The sequence below is a fragment of the Syngnathus acus genome, chromosome 10, assembly GCF_901709675.1.
Source record: "Syngnathus acus chromosome 10, fSynAcu1.2, whole genome shotgun sequence".
Lineage (NCBI taxonomy): Eukaryota > Metazoa > Chordata > Actinopteri > Syngnathiformes > Syngnathidae > Syngnathus > Syngnathus acus.
Window position 1 is genome coordinate 2,132,936 of NC_051095.1, and position 14,859 is coordinate 2,147,794.

Consider the following 14,859-nt stretch of genomic DNA (forward strand, 5'->3'; position numbering starts at 1 on the left):
CTTTCAGTCAGTCGACGTTGTCATGAGCTGATTCCACTTTGACTGATGTCGAGTAAAAAAAAAAAAAAAAACTTTTACACATGACTTGGTTTCCCTTTAAAACGTAGGTTGAGGTGACCCCAAAGGTTGTCCCCCTTTTTTGCTTGCGTCCCCTCTTTCCCATAGCGAATAAAATCAAAGTGGTGTCCAAAGTCTGGACAAAGGTGGCCAAAATGATATCGCGTTCCATCGCTCAAAGACGCGCACACGTACAGAGCGTCTCCGCGGGAACGCGCTCTTCCAACGGTGCGTTACTCGCGAAGGTGGGGGCCGAGCAGCAGCAGCCGCAGCCGCAGCCGAGCGAGTGAGCGAGCGAGCGCCTGTTGAGCGGGCGGCTGTCCTTGTTTCGAGCGGAACGAGTGCTTGCACCACACCGAGATTTCTGCGTTCAATAGCCTCGAGGCCATGATGACCCCGCCGGCCGCGCGCCTGGCGCTGGTTCTTCTGTCTTGCGTTGTATGGATGTTGTACAGCTGCGCAGACGGTGAGTACATCGACCAAAATGTACAACTTAATGATAACTTTAGAAGAACGTGTGTGGTTCGGATGGCAGTGCGGATCCGCCGCCGGGTTCAAAATTGGACCGACTTAGGAAGCTGGGTGAATTGGTCTCAACTATGGGGCGTTTTGGCATTTGAGGAGTTTTTGTACAAAATGGACTGTTCTGCGCAAAAGAGTTTGGCTTGATTTTCAACCCAAATTCGGTCCACTTTTTGGACCCAAATGGAGTTCTTTTCAAATGGATGTAACAGCGCTTGCTCTTGTGCACGTAAACTTTGTGTTGTGAGTGCAAAGAGTCTTTTTTTACCTGTTTTTATGCCATTTTAACAAGCTGACATTGATTGCGAGACACAATGTCGCATTCCAACCCCACTCCCCCCTCCCTCGCCCAAATGCGCACGGCAACTCGAGAGAAAGAAGTTTGCGAGGAAACGAATCTTAGAATGATTCCTTCCGTAACTGAAGTGACAGAGCAGAAAAAAATGATTGTAATTGTTAAATATGAACATGCGAGAACCCCAATATCACAGGGAGGATGATATACAGCAAGTCCTCAACATAGACATGTATCAAATATGTTTGGGGAGTAAAAGAGCCCCAGTGAGGACAAAACGGTGTATCACTTTGTTGGAAAGGCAAACTCCGGTTTTCTCCTCACATACTGTCTCGGAAATAAGCAAAGGTTGTACTTAAGAGTAATGACGATGTCTGTCCGGTCTGCAACAAAAGTCGTTTATTTAATGTGGCGCTAAGCATAAGTGATCAAATAATCATTTGAATAGTGATGGAGTGTATCCAGAGCCCTCCCTGCTCTCGTTTTACCACCAAACAATGTTTCATATCGAATAGGACATGCAACCGACACAATTAGAGGAGCGAATATATCATTTGATCCACTTTGACGTTAACGTGGCACTTGTTTGTCCATCCCTCCAAACAAAATCAACCAAAACGTCATACGGGCTACTGTCTACGTATATAGCGACGTGCACACGCGTAAGTTAGCAACACAACTGCACCACTATTGGCTTTAATATTTGCAACCACACATTGCGTTTTTTCTTACCCCAAAAAAGGGGCAAATACGTTGCACTGGAGCGTGTGTGGGCGGTGGGGCAAAGGAAGTGATAGTCACGAAGATTTGTTACAAGAGGCGTGGAATTCCAACACGTCTTCCTTTGCATAGATTGTCAAAGTATCTTTTGGTAATTGATGAAAATAAAAAAGAAAAAGTTGGAAGTGGAATTTGTTGACTTCTAGCGCCATCCTGTGGGCAGGAGTTGAGTTAAAAAAAACAAAAATCTTTTTCTCTCCCCGAGTGGCGGCAGAATGACAGAAGTGGACTGTATTTCTTCCCCTTTTTCGACATGTGCAACAGTCCTTGAAATCATTCAGCTTCATGAAACTGTTATCTCGTGACAAAAATGTGTCTTGTTGATTTTTTGGGTGAATATATTATTTTAGTTTGTATCTTTTGGCGATAGATGAAAATAATTTTTAAAAAGTCGAATATGGACTCTTTTGACGTGGGCCGCACTTGAGTAAAAAAACAAGCTTGCCTGGCCAAGTGGTAGCACGAGGACTGAATTTCCTCCGTTTTTAGACATGTGTAACAGTCCCTGAAATTAATCAGCATCTTGAAACCGTTTGATGATTATCTCATGGAAAAAAATGCCATGTTTATGCTCTCAGGCTAATTGGCTTTTAATGCCCAAGTCAGTCATGCAGGTGACGCAATTTGGCAAAAAGTGAATTCGGCCGACTTCATTCTTGTCTGTTTGCTGAATTTCCGCTTTTCACTAAACCAAGGCAACTTTGCTGTTTCATTAGGATTAACCGATCTATCAGGATCAACCAATTCTGGGCCAACATGTGACACAGGCAACGGATGGACTCTTCACGGCTCCCACTGCTACAAGAAGATGGAGACCACCAACGGTTGGATAGGGGCTTATCTCGACTGCCTCTGGGAGGGCGGCGACCTTGTCTCCTTCACCGACGAGAACGAGCAAGACTTTGTGAAGGGGCAAATGGGCGACAAGCCGTTCTGGATCGGACTCTCCAATCTGGTAAGACCAAAGTGCTAGCTAGCGGCTGTTGGCTAGCTACATGTAGTTGACTGACAACCGCAATTGGTTTCGGCAGAACTGCAAAGAGGACTGGTGTTGGTTTTATGAAGCGGGAGAAAAGGAGCTGACTTGGTCCAACACCAGTATGACGCTGGACTACACCAATTGGGACACGCGTCAAAAGGGAAGGTAAGAAGGTCCCCTCTTTGCGTTCTGTGTCCGGCAAGATGCACAGGAACATTTTGGAACCCTTTCCAAAAATGTGTGAGCAGGTTCAAAAACAGCGAATGTTTTCTTTTGATCAAAAAAGAGGAAAATCAACTCCAATTTGGCTTGTCGTGTGTCTCATTTTCCCCGACTTTTCCGCGACAGCTCCAACGTTGCTTCCTGCGCCTACGTCAACCAAGGTGTGGACAGTCAGCCTGGAAGGTGGAGACATGGATCGTGCGGATCCTCCTTGGCGTACATGTGCGAGCGGCCGCTCGACGGTAAGTCTGAACCCCCGTTGTAATGTTGACGCTGAAAGAAGAAAAGCGCAACTACGTCATCTTTCCGCAGCCTGCTCGAATGGACGTACCTGTTCCCGCACAGCATCTGCTTCCATTTACTATCGACTGGAGAGTAAGTGGCAGCGGCGCTTCTTTTCACACCGCACCATCTTTTTGTGGTTTTTTAACGAGGTTCTTTTGGGTTTCAGCTTCCTTCTGCGACTCTGGCGACTTCCTGTACAAGGACTCGTGTTACCATTTTGAGGGGCCCCCGTCAAACTGGCAACCGGCTGAGGATTTCTGCAAGAACAAGGGAGGTCACCTGGCCAGCGTCCACTCACAGGTTGACGGACAATTTTTGTATGGTGAGCACCAAGGCAAAATGAGCAGGCCAGCAATCGACCCGCAATGTTTCACAACAAGTCTTTGTTCTGCTCTCCTCAAGTTCACGCGCGAGGTGGTTGGAATTGGCTGGGACTCAAGAAGGACAATGGCAAATATGAGTGGAGCGACGGATCATCCACAGTAAGTGACAAGTGTGCAACAGATCGAGGTCCAAAAAACTCTCAATTGGCCAGAATGAAGCTGTCATGTTAGAGGGCAAAGGTTAAAAAGTGTCATTTGAGCAGAACAAAGTTGTGCTGAATTAGGAGGACAAATCTGACAAGAATGCTCTCCCTGTCAAATGGTTTGATTTGAATTTGACTTGCCTTGAGTCGTGTTACAAGACAAACGGGTTTTTTCATTTTATGAGGATTCAAATGATCATTTAGACGGAAGTGATCAAGTGATCAGTAGAATCAAAGTGCACCTTTCATTTTCAAGGGAAACATTTGTTCATTGAAAAGTTCCAGTCAGAATATGGCAACAATTCTGATAGTGAGAAAGCGGTTATGAAAATGAATTGGAGAGATTTAAATCAATAAAGTGACTTTGAAGGGATTTGCTTCAAAGCCATCTGAGCAGCTGCAACACCTAACACGCTCAAGTCACGCCCACCCGCTGTGTCCTTCCTCCGCAGAATGACGTCCCGTTGCAACGTGAAGGCGGAAATAATGACTGCGGCCAATTGTCTGGCGATGGTCGAGTTCACATGTATCCTTGCGGCCAGACTTACCCACCCATCTGTCAAAAAGGTCAGAAAGTCACGACCTCTCATTTGCCCTTTGTCTTCTGGTTGCTCTCTCATATTTGATCCTCTCACATCCCTACAGGCAAAGCCAGAGAATTCTTCCGGTATCTTCCGGTGACGACATCAACATCAGGTGGGAGCTTTTTGCTATGGGCAATATGGGCGACCGCTCAGGGCGCAATACACGTGGAGGCGCACGAGCACTCTCAAGACAAAAAAAACTGGCCCGTTTCCTAGCTCAGTCACTTTCATCTCAAATTGGTTCAATGGGCACTGCGGCGCCCTTATTGTCACGAGATGTCGATTTGCTGCTGAGAGTGGTGTCGTGTCGTGTCGGGGTTCTTTCGTTGGTTCTTCGTGCGTGCGTGTCAGAAGAGCAGCCCTCTCTCTCCTCTCGCCCGCCCTGCTCCGAGCAGGCAAGGGGGGGGGGGGTTGGTACAGCAGAGGCCGGAGAGGAAAAGCAAAGGGAGGGTGGCGGGGGGGATTCCAAGGCCACACAACTGCTTCCAAATGAATTGCCTTTCACTCATCCAAATAATACTACTACTTATCCACATGTAGTAACCTATTGGGTTATGTGAACATTTGACACACAAAAAAGAAAAAACTAATGAGAAAAAAACCGGACAGTGCACGCACTGCGTTATGGCCGCATGACTGTTTGCGATGAAAGCGTGTCGGTCAGCGCGACAGAAGAGGACTGAATTTCCTCCGTCCTTTGACATGTCCTTGGAATTATTCAGCATCTTGAAAATGGTTGATGATTATCGTGAGAAAAAACAAAAAAAGGGCCTTGTTGATTTTTTGTGGATAGATGATTTCAGAATCAGAATTGGCTTTATTGACCAACTTTGTGCACGGCAAACAGGGAATTTGACTCCGGTTGATCTCAGCCTCTGTGCAACACTTAAGTTCCAGTTGATTGATCTCATATTGTATTATTGTCAGTCATGCAGGTGACGCAATTTGGCCAAAAGGGAATTCGGCCGACTTCCTTCTTGTCTGTCTGCTCAATTTGTGTTTTTCACCAAACGCTGACAAATGACCAAGGCGACATTGCTGTTTCATCAGGATCAATCAAGAAATGTGACGCAAAAATGGGATGGACTCTTCACGGCTCCCGCTGTTACAAGAAGATGGAGACAACCAACGGTTGGCTGGGGGCTCGTCACGACTGCCTCTGGGAGGGCGGCGACCTTGTTTCCATCACCTCCACGGACGAGGAAGACTTTGTGAAGCGGCAGATGGGCGACCAGCCCTTCTGGATCGGGCTCTCCAATCTGGTAAGACCAAAGTGCTAGCTAGCGGCTGTTGGCTAGCTACCGGTAGTTGACTGACAACCGGAATTGGTTTCGGCAGAACTGCAAAGAGGACTGGTGTCAGTTTTTGGATGCGGGAAAAAAGAACCTGACTTGGCCCAACACCAATATGACGCCGGACTACACCAACTGGGACCCGCGTCAAGACGGACGGTAAGAAGGTCACCTCTTTGCATTCGGTGTCAGGAGAGATGCACAGGAACACTTTGGAACCCCTTTCCAAAAGTGTGTGAGCAGGTTCAAAACCAGCTTTTGTTTTCTTTTTATCCGAAAAGAGGAGAATCGACTCCAATTTGGCTTGTCGTGTGTCTCATTTTCCCCCACTTTTCCCCGACAGCTCCAACGTTGCTTCCTGCGCCTACGTCAACCAAGGTGTGGACCTCTACAATCAGCCTGGAAAGTGGAGACATGGCTCGTGCCAATCCTCCTTGGCGTACATGTGCAAGTGGTCGCCCGACGGTGAGTCTGTCTCTTCTTGGGATGTTGATGCTGAAAGGAGGAAAATTGCAATCACGTCGTCCTCCTGCAGACTGCCCGGACGGATGGCCGTGTTCCTACAAAGACTTGGGTTACCGTTACAATCGAGTTGAGAGTGAGTGGCAGCGACGCTTCTTCTTTCTCCACCCGCAGCGTCTCCTTGTGCTTTTCTAACGAGGTTCTTTTGGTTTTCAGCTTCCTTCTGCGACTCTGGCGAGTTCCTGTACAAGGACTCTTGTTACCATTTTGAGGGGACCCGTAAAACCTGGCAAGAGGCTGAGGGTTTCTGCAAGAACAAGGGAGGTCACCTGGCCAGCCTCCACTCACTGGTTGTCGGACAATTTTTGTTTGGTGAGCGAGCGCCAAGGCAAAATGAGCAGGCCAGCAATCGACCCGCAATGTTTCACAACAAGTGTTGTTTCCGCTCTCCTCAAGCTCACGTGCGACGAGATGGACAAGGATGGTTGGCTTGGCTGGGACTCTGGAAGAACAATGGCAACTTTGAGTGGAGCGACACATCATCTCCAGTAAGTGACCTACCTGTGCGCAACAGATCGAGGTCCAAAAAGTTGTCAATTGGCCAGAATGAAGCTGTCATGTTAAAAAGTGTGATTTTAGCAGAACAAAGTTGTTTTGAATTAGGAGGACAAATCGGACAAGCATGCTCGCTCGCTCGCTCTGCCTGTCAAATGGTTTGATTTGAATTGGACTTGCCTTGAGTGGTGTTTCATTTGATGAGGATTCAAATGGCGATCAATCGAATCAAAGTGCACCGCTCATCTTGCAGGGCAACATTTTTTCATTTCATCTGATTGTGAGAAAGAGGTTATGAAAATGAATTGGAGAGATTTGAATCAATAAAGTGACTTTGAAGGAATTTGCTGGGAGGCTATCGGAACAATTGCAACAACTAACACACTCAAGTCACGCCCACTGCGTCCTCCCCCCGCAGGATGATGTCCCGTGGTATAATTCATACAGATCATCTGAGTGCTCCAAATTGGCATTTGATGGTAACGCTCACCTGACCCAATGCGATACCCTTCGTCCATCCATCTGTCAAAAAGGTCCGAAAGTCACGACCTCTCATTTGCCCTTTGTCTTCTTGGCGCTCTCTCATGTTTGATCCCTCTCACATCCTTGCAGGCAAGGCCAGAGAATTTCTTCCGCTTCTTCTGACGCCGACATCAGCATCAGGTGGGCGGGCGTCCCACCCTGCAGCCCACATGCAAAATACCATTTGCCCTCAAGTGACCCGAGTCTCGCTTGCAGGCAAGAGCGCAAAGTGCGGCTGGTGGCAGGAAAACCCCGCCAACGACTTCTGCTACCTGATCAACTCCAAGGCCACCAAGACCTGGAAGGAGGCGCGAGACAAGTGCGCCCGCCTCAGCGGCAACCTGCTCGGCATCGCCGACTCGCAGGAACACGCCTTCATCCAAGGTAGGCTGTCCACCGCGTAATGTGCTTGATGAAAGACGACATGCATTTTTGCCAAGTTTCTTTCATTCCAAAGAAAAGCTTGTGGCCCCCAGCGACAAGGACACGAGCCAGACGTCATCCGCACTTCATTACGGTTAAGCGTTTCGCACATGCACCTGTGAGATGTTTCAACTGTGTTTACCTTTGACCCGAAGGTCTTCTGCCAAACGCTTCCTCTTTGTGGTTGGACACCAACGACACCACGGTTGAAGACGGCAGCGAGCAGTCGGCCCAATCCTCACCCAATTCCGTCCAGCTGGCCGCCGCAGGTGGGTGGGTCTGAAACCTGGCCGGAAAATGTCCATTTCCGTGGAGGAGCGCTGAGCGTCCGCCGTCTCCTTCCAGGTAACCCCGGCGACCCCTCCGGCCGACGCTGCAACTCCTTACTCGGTGGCGAGGGCGGTCGGGAAGTCGGCGATTGCGAGAAGAAGCGCGGCTACGTCTGCAAGAGACGAGGTAAGACAAGGTGCTCGGTCCATTCTCCCCAACGCGTGTTTTTTGTCTGATGTCAGTGTTGATGCAGGCGTGGTCCCCTTGTTTGTCGCACATCTTCATTTGGCTGAAGAATGCAAAAAACGTGGCGCTGTGACGTCAGAATAATCCCAAAATGTGTCCGTCTGTCCTCAGTCGTTCAGACATGTGAAACAAACAAAGGGTGGCGTCGCTTTGGCTCCAACTGCTACAAGAAGATGGAGACCACCAATGGTTGGCTGGGGGCTCGCTACGACTGCGTCTGGGAGGGCGGCGACCTGGTCTCCATCACCTCGCCCTACGAGCAAAGCTTTGTGACGGAGCAAATGGGCGACAAGCCCTTCTGGATCGGACTCTCCAATCTGGTGAGACGCAAGCGCAAGCAAGCGTCTGTTGGCTCGCTGTTGTTACGCCACTGACGACGGACGGGTTTGAACTCTCCAGAACTGCGACAAGACCTGGTGTCAGTTTTTTGAAGAGAGGCTGACTTGGTCCAACACCGCTGTGACGCTGAACTACGTCAACTGGCACTCAGGTCAAGACGGAAGGTAAGGAGCTCATGTCACCTTTTTGTGTCCATGAGGGACACGCAGCGAGATTATGGAACCCGTTTGCATAATTTGAGAGAGCACGCGTGTCAAGGAAAAAGCAAGGAAAAGCCTTCAAATTGGCACGTTTTTCACGTGTGTGTCTTCTCCCGACAGTGCCAACCTTCAGTCCTGCGCCTACGTCAACCAAGGTGTGGACCTCTACAATCAGCCTGGCAAGTGGAGACATGGCTCGTGCCAATCCTCCTTGGCGTACATGTGCAAACGGTCGCCCGACGGTAAGTGTGCACGTCCCTTGCCATGTTGACGCTGAAAGTAGGAAAAAATGCAATCGCGTCGTCCTCCTGCAGACTGCCCGGAGGGACGGCTGTGTTCCTACAAAGACTACGGATTGGGCTACAATCGAGTGGAGAGTGAGTGGCAGTGACGCCTCTTCTTTCTTTTCACACCTGCAGCGTCCCCTTGTGGTTTTGTAATCCGTGTTTCTCGGCAGCTTCAGCTTCCTTCTGCGACCCTGGCGACCTCCTGTACAAGGGCTCTTGCTATCACTTTTGGGAGAAGAAACGAACTTGGGAGGACGCCGAGAAGTTCTGCCGAGAATCGAAAGGTCACCTGGCCAGCCTCCACTTACTGGACGAAGGCCAATTCTTGGCTGGTGAGCTTCAAAACAAACCGCCGATGCCGGCAATCGTCTCACAGCACTTCACAACATCTGTCAAGTTTGGATGCTCGTCTTGTGCTCAGTTGCGTTTTCTGATTTCCTCAAGGTCACATGCCCTACAAAGGAGGATTGCAATCCTGGGTGGGACTCAAGAAACACCACAGAATGTTTGAGTGGAGCGACGCAACACCTGCAGTAAGCCAAACGTTTGGAGCCGTCTGCAAAAGTTGTCACTGGCCCAGAATGAAGGATACATCTAAAAGGATACATCTAGTGTGAGAAAATATTGATCTGGCGTGTCGTCCGCAGGGCAACATCGAGTGGGTCCCACACGGGCCGGTTGGACGGGGTGACTGCGCTGCCTTGTCGCTGACTGGAAAACTTGAGGACTGGCCCTGCACCGATATTCTGCCATTCATCTGTAAAAAAGGTCAGCAAGTGATGATGACCACGTGCTCTCTCATCATCATAATCATACCTTTGATAAATAATGCACGTCACATTTTAAGGCAAATGGAAGAGTGCTAATGTGTCCTCTCTTTTCCTTCCTTGCAGCCAAGGTCCAAGACTTTCTTCTTCCTCCGCCGGCAGGTGGGCGTCCCACTCGGCAGTCGACGTGCGGTGGTCTCTCGTCTCCCGTTTGCCCTCAAGTGACTCCACTCTGGCTTGCAGGCCGGCGTGCAAAGTGCGGCTGGTGGGAGGACCGACCCTCCTCCGACTTCTGCTACCTGATCCAACACAGGCCAACCAAGGCCTGGAAGGAGGCGCGAGACGACTGCCTTCGCCACGGAGGCGACCTGCTCAGTATCGCCGACTCACATGAACAGGCCCTCATACAAAGTAGACTGGCTGGCCGTCTGTCTGTCTGTCTGTCTGTCTGTCTGTCTGTCTGTCTGTCTGTCTGTCTGTCTGTCTGTCTGTCTGTCTGTCTGTCTGTCTGTCTGTCTGTCCGTCCGGTCGCGATCAGAGCTGTTGAATTCCCCCAACGTGGACTGTTTCAAACTCATTTGACCATTTACCTCCAAAGGTCTGTACACTTCTCTGCCGAGCGCTCCCTCTCTGTGGTTGGGCATCAACAACAACATCACGAAAGACGGCAGCGGGTGGACTGACGGATCCCCGTTGGGTTACGTCATCATGGACGGAGGTGGCTCGAAAACCCAATCGATGTTTGTCTGCGAGGAATGGAGCTGAGCATCTGTTGTCTCCTTCCAGATGACCCCGGTGACCCCTCAGGTGCGTCCTGTCTTTCCCTGCTCACAAGCAACGGCCGCTGGAAGTTTGACGATTGCCGGAAGAAGAGAGGCTACATGTGCAAGAAACGAGGTAAGACGCGACGACGCTCGGCCGATCCTCACAACGTGCCGACTCGTGTCTTTTGCTTTTGTCTTGCAGGAATTATTCCAAAACCGCCGCAGCAGCCTCATGACGGTACGTCTCCTTGAACGGTGACTTCCAACGACGGGAGACAAAAACGACATGACGATGCTTGTCTTCTTTTTTTATTTTCCTAGCGTAAAGAATTCAAGTTGTAAGCGAATGAAGGTTATGCAAGATCAGCTGCTCGCCGTTCAATAGTGACTATACCATGGGTGACTAGCCCATGAGCTAAATAATCATTTGTGGCAGCCCGAGTTGGTTCTTTGAGATCATTCAGCATCTTGAAACTGGCCTTGTTTATCTCTCGTGACTGTATTCTTTCAGGTTAATAGCCTTCAATGCCCGTGTCCTTCTAAAGACTTGTAAATTGTGGATTGCCAGTCAAGCAGGCGTCGCAATTTGGCAAAAACTGAATTGGGTCGACCGACTGCATTGTTACCTGTTTGCTGAATTTCTGCTTTTCACCAAACGTCGAAAAATGACCAAGGCAACTAACTTTGCTGTTTTATCAGCATTAATCGATCCCGAGGCATCATGTGACGCCAAAAACGGATGGAATCCTCACGGCTCCGACTGCTACAAGAAGATGGAGAAAACCAACGGGTGGCTGGGGGCTCGTCAGGACTGCCTCTGGGAAGGCGGCGACCTGGTCTCCATCTCCTCGTTCTCCGAGGAAAGCTTTGTGAAGAAGCAAATGGGCGACAAGCCCTTTTGGATCGGACTCTCCAATCTGGTGAGACGCAAGCGCAGGCTGCTGTTGGCTCGCTACCGGTAGTTGACTGACAACCGGGATTGGTTTCCGCAGGACTGCAACAAGGACTGGTGTCAGTTTTTTGAAGAGGGGGAAAAGAAGCTGACTTGGTCCGACACCGGTGTGACCCCGGCCTACGCCAACAGGGACTCACGTCAAGACGGAAGGTAAGAAGGTCACCTCTTTGCGTTCTTTCATTGTCAGGCGGGGCACAGAGAAAGAAGGGAAAACCGTTCCTCGGGTGTGTATGTTTTTTTTATGACTTTTCTCCACAGCTCCAACCTTCAGTCCTGCGCGTACGTCAACCAAGGTGTGCACTCCTCCAGTCAGCCCGGCAAGTGGAGACATGGCTCGTGCGGATCCTCACTGGCGTACATGTGCAAGCGGTCGCCCGACGGTAAGTGTCCGTGTCGATGTTGACGCTGAAAGGAGGAAAAAATGCAATCACGTCGTCCTCCTGCAGACTGCCCGGAGGGACGGCTGTGTTCCTACAAAGACTACGGATTGGGCTACCATCGAGTGGAGAGTGAGTGGCAGCGACGCTTCTTCTTTCTTTTCACACCTGCAGCGTCCCCTTGTGGTTTTGTAATCCATGTTTCTTGCCGGCTTCAGCTTCCTACTGCGACCCTGGCGACTTCCTGTACAAGGGCTCTTGCTATCACTTTGGGAGGATGGAGCGCACTTGGAAGGATGCCGAGAACTTCTGCCAAGAATCGAAAGGTCACCTGGCCAGCGTCCTCTCATGGGACGAGGGCAAATTCTTGGCTGGTGAGCGCCTGGGTCAAACTGCCGATGCCAGCTATCGCCCCAGCGTTTCTCAACGTCTGACACGTTTGAATGCTCTTCTCGCTTTTTGTGATTTCCTCAAGCTCACGCGCCATATGTAGGAGGATTGCAATCTTGGGTGGGACTCAAGAAGAACAAGGGCAACTTTGAGTGGAGCGACGCAACACCTGCAGTAAGCCAAACGTTTAGAGCGGCCTACAAAAGCAGTCAAAAGTTCGACTTTGGCAAGAAGAGATAAACATTGAAGGTGTTAATGAGATGGGGCATTAACAAGGACAAAGTTAAAATAAATAAATAAAATTAAATGAAGTGAAAAAAGAAATCATGTATGATTGAAATGCAGATTTTCACAAGTCAAAGTTGCTCATTTCTGAGAACAAATTAGTCTGAAACTCAAGTTGTGATTTAAGTGGATGGAAATTGTCCAATGAATTCAAATCATACTGTGTGAAAGTGGGAGGAAAAAAGGACTCATCATTTTGGAGCAAATGCGGTGGTGGCGAGCGAGACCAAACGCGCCAAAGTCACGTCTGGCGTGTCGTCCGCAGGGCAAGATCGAGTGGGTCCCAAACAGGCCGGCCGGACGGGGAGACTGCGCTGCCTTGTCGCAGACTGGAAAACTTGAGGACTGGCCCTGCACCAATATTCAGCCATTCGTCTGTAAAAAAGGTCAGCAAATGACGACCACTCACTTTGCACTTCCATCTGCTCTCTCATCATCATAATCATACCTTTGATATATAATGCACTTTACCTTTTAAGGAAAATCGAAGAGTGCTAATGAGTCCTCTCTTTTCCTTCCTTGCAGCCAAGGTCCAAGACTTTCTTCTTCCTCCGCCGCCAGGTGGGCGTTCCACCCGCCAGTCGACGTGTGTTCTTTTGTCGCCCGTTTGCCCTCAAGTGACTCGACTCTCGCTTGCAGGCTGGAGTGCAAAGTGCGGCTGGTGGCTGGAGCGATCCTCCTCCGACTTCTGCTACCTGATTCAACGCAAGCCCACCAAGACTTGGGAGGAGGCGCGAGACGACTGCCTTCGCCGCGGAGGCGACCTTCTCAGCATCGCCGACTCAATAGAACAGACCTTCATACAGAGTAGGCTGTCTGTCCGGTCGCAATCAGAGCTGTTGAATTCCCCCAACGTGGACTGTTTCAAACTCTTGCTACACATTTGACCATTTACCTCCAAAGGTCTGCACACTTTTCTGCCGAGCGCTCCCTCTCTGTGGTTGGGCGTCGACAACAACGTCACCAAAGACGGCAGCAAGTGGATTGACGGATCTCCGTTCGTTTACATCGTCATGGACAGAGGTGGCTTCAAAAACCCAATCGATGTTTGTCTGCGAGAAATGGAGCTGAGCATCTGTCGTCTCCTTCCAGATGACCCCGGTGACCTCACTGGTGCGTCCTGTCTTTCCTTGCTCACGAGCAACGGCCGCTGGAAGTTTGACGATTGCCGGAAGAAGGGAGGCTACATCTGCAAGAAACGAGGTAAGACGCGGCGACGCTTGGCTGATTCTCACAACGTGCTGACTCGCTACTTTGGCTTTTGTCTTGCAGGAAACATTCCAAAACCGCCGCAGCAGCCTCATGACGGTACGTCTCCTTGAACAGTGACTTCCAACGACGGGAGACAAAAATGACATGACGATGCTTGTCTTCTTTTGTTATTTTCCTAGCGTAAAGAATTGAGGCTGTAAGCTATTGAGGGTTATGCAATGGTGACAATACCATGAGTGACTCGTCCATTTGCGAATTGATCACGTTGGCAAAAGCTGAATTCGGCCGACTGCATTCTTGTCTGTTTGCTGAATTTGTGTTTTTCACAAAAAGCTGAAAAGTGACCAAGACAATTTTGCTGTTTCATCAGTATTAGCCGATCGTCAGTCACCATGTGACACAGTCAACGGATGGAGTTCTCACCGCTCCAAGTGCTACAAGAAGATGGAGAAAACCAACGGGTGGCTGGGGGCCCGTTACGACTGCCTCTGGGAGGGCGGCAACCTTGTCTCCATCACCTCGTCTTACGAGGAAAGCTTTGTGAAGAAGCAAATGGGCGACAAGCCCTTCTGGATCGGACTCTCCAATCTGGTAAGACCAAAGTGCTAGCGGCCGTTGGCTGGCTATTGCTACGCCATTGACAGCGGCTTTGGACTCTGCAGAACTGCGACGAGGCCTGGTGTCAGTTTTCCGAAGCAGGAGAAAAACTGCTGACTTGGTCCGACACCGGTGTGACGCCGACCTACACCAACAGGGACTCGCGTCAAGACGGGAGGTAAGAAGGTCACCTCTTTGCGTCCTTTCATTGTCCGTCAGGGCACATGGCGAGATTTGCGAAATTTGGGTGAGCACGTGTATTGACGTAAAATTCTCTTTTGCCGAGAAAGATGGGAAAAGCCTCCGATTTGGACCGTTTGTCCGATGTGTGTCTCATTTCCTCCCACTTCTCCCGACAGTGCCAGCGTTGGTTCCTGCGCCTACGTCAACCAAGGTGTGCACGACAGCAGTCAGCCTGGCAAGTGGAGACATGGATCGTGCGGATCCTCCTTGCCGTACATGTGCGAGAGGTCGCCCGACGGTAAGTGTGCACGACCGTTGTATTGTTGGCGGTGATAGGAGGAAAAAATGCAATCACGTCGTCCTCTTGCAGACTGCCCGGTGGGTCGGCTGTGTTCATACAAAGACTACGGATTGGGCTACCATCGAGTGGAGAGTGAGTAGCAGCGACGCTTCTTCTTTCTTTTCACACCTGCAGGGTCCCCT

The 14,859-nt window shown here is 50.0% G+C and overlaps 1 protein-coding gene and 3 long non-coding RNA genes across 4 annotated transcripts in view; 2 read left to right on the plus strand and 2 right to left on the minus strand.

The window, feature by feature from the left end:
- The window catches only part of LOC119129646 (C-type mannose receptor 2-like), a 902,042-nt gene that overhangs the window by 244,063 nt on the left and 643,120 nt on the right, over nt 1–14,859 (minus strand). The gene's annotated exons all lie outside the window — the stretch shown is intronic.
- LOC119128291 lies at nt 734–7,652 on the minus strand. The gene is made up of 3 exons (XR_005098974.1): nt 7,638–7,652; nt 1,508–1,510; nt 734–813 (listed from the first exon to the last, which is right to left on the minus strand). It is a non-coding gene; the product is annotated as an uncharacterized LOC119128291 (long non-coding RNA).
- On the plus strand, nt 2,696–8,938 carry LOC119128295. Its single transcript, XR_005098978.1, has 3 exons — nt 2,696–2,798; nt 2,982–3,097; nt 8,874–8,938. It is a non-coding gene; the product is annotated as an uncharacterized LOC119128295 (long non-coding RNA).
- Nucleotides 9,155–12,735, plus strand: LOC119128290. The gene is made up of 3 exons (XR_005098973.1): nt 9,155–9,178; nt 9,291–9,379; nt 12,650–12,735. It is a non-coding gene; the product is annotated as an uncharacterized LOC119128290 (long non-coding RNA).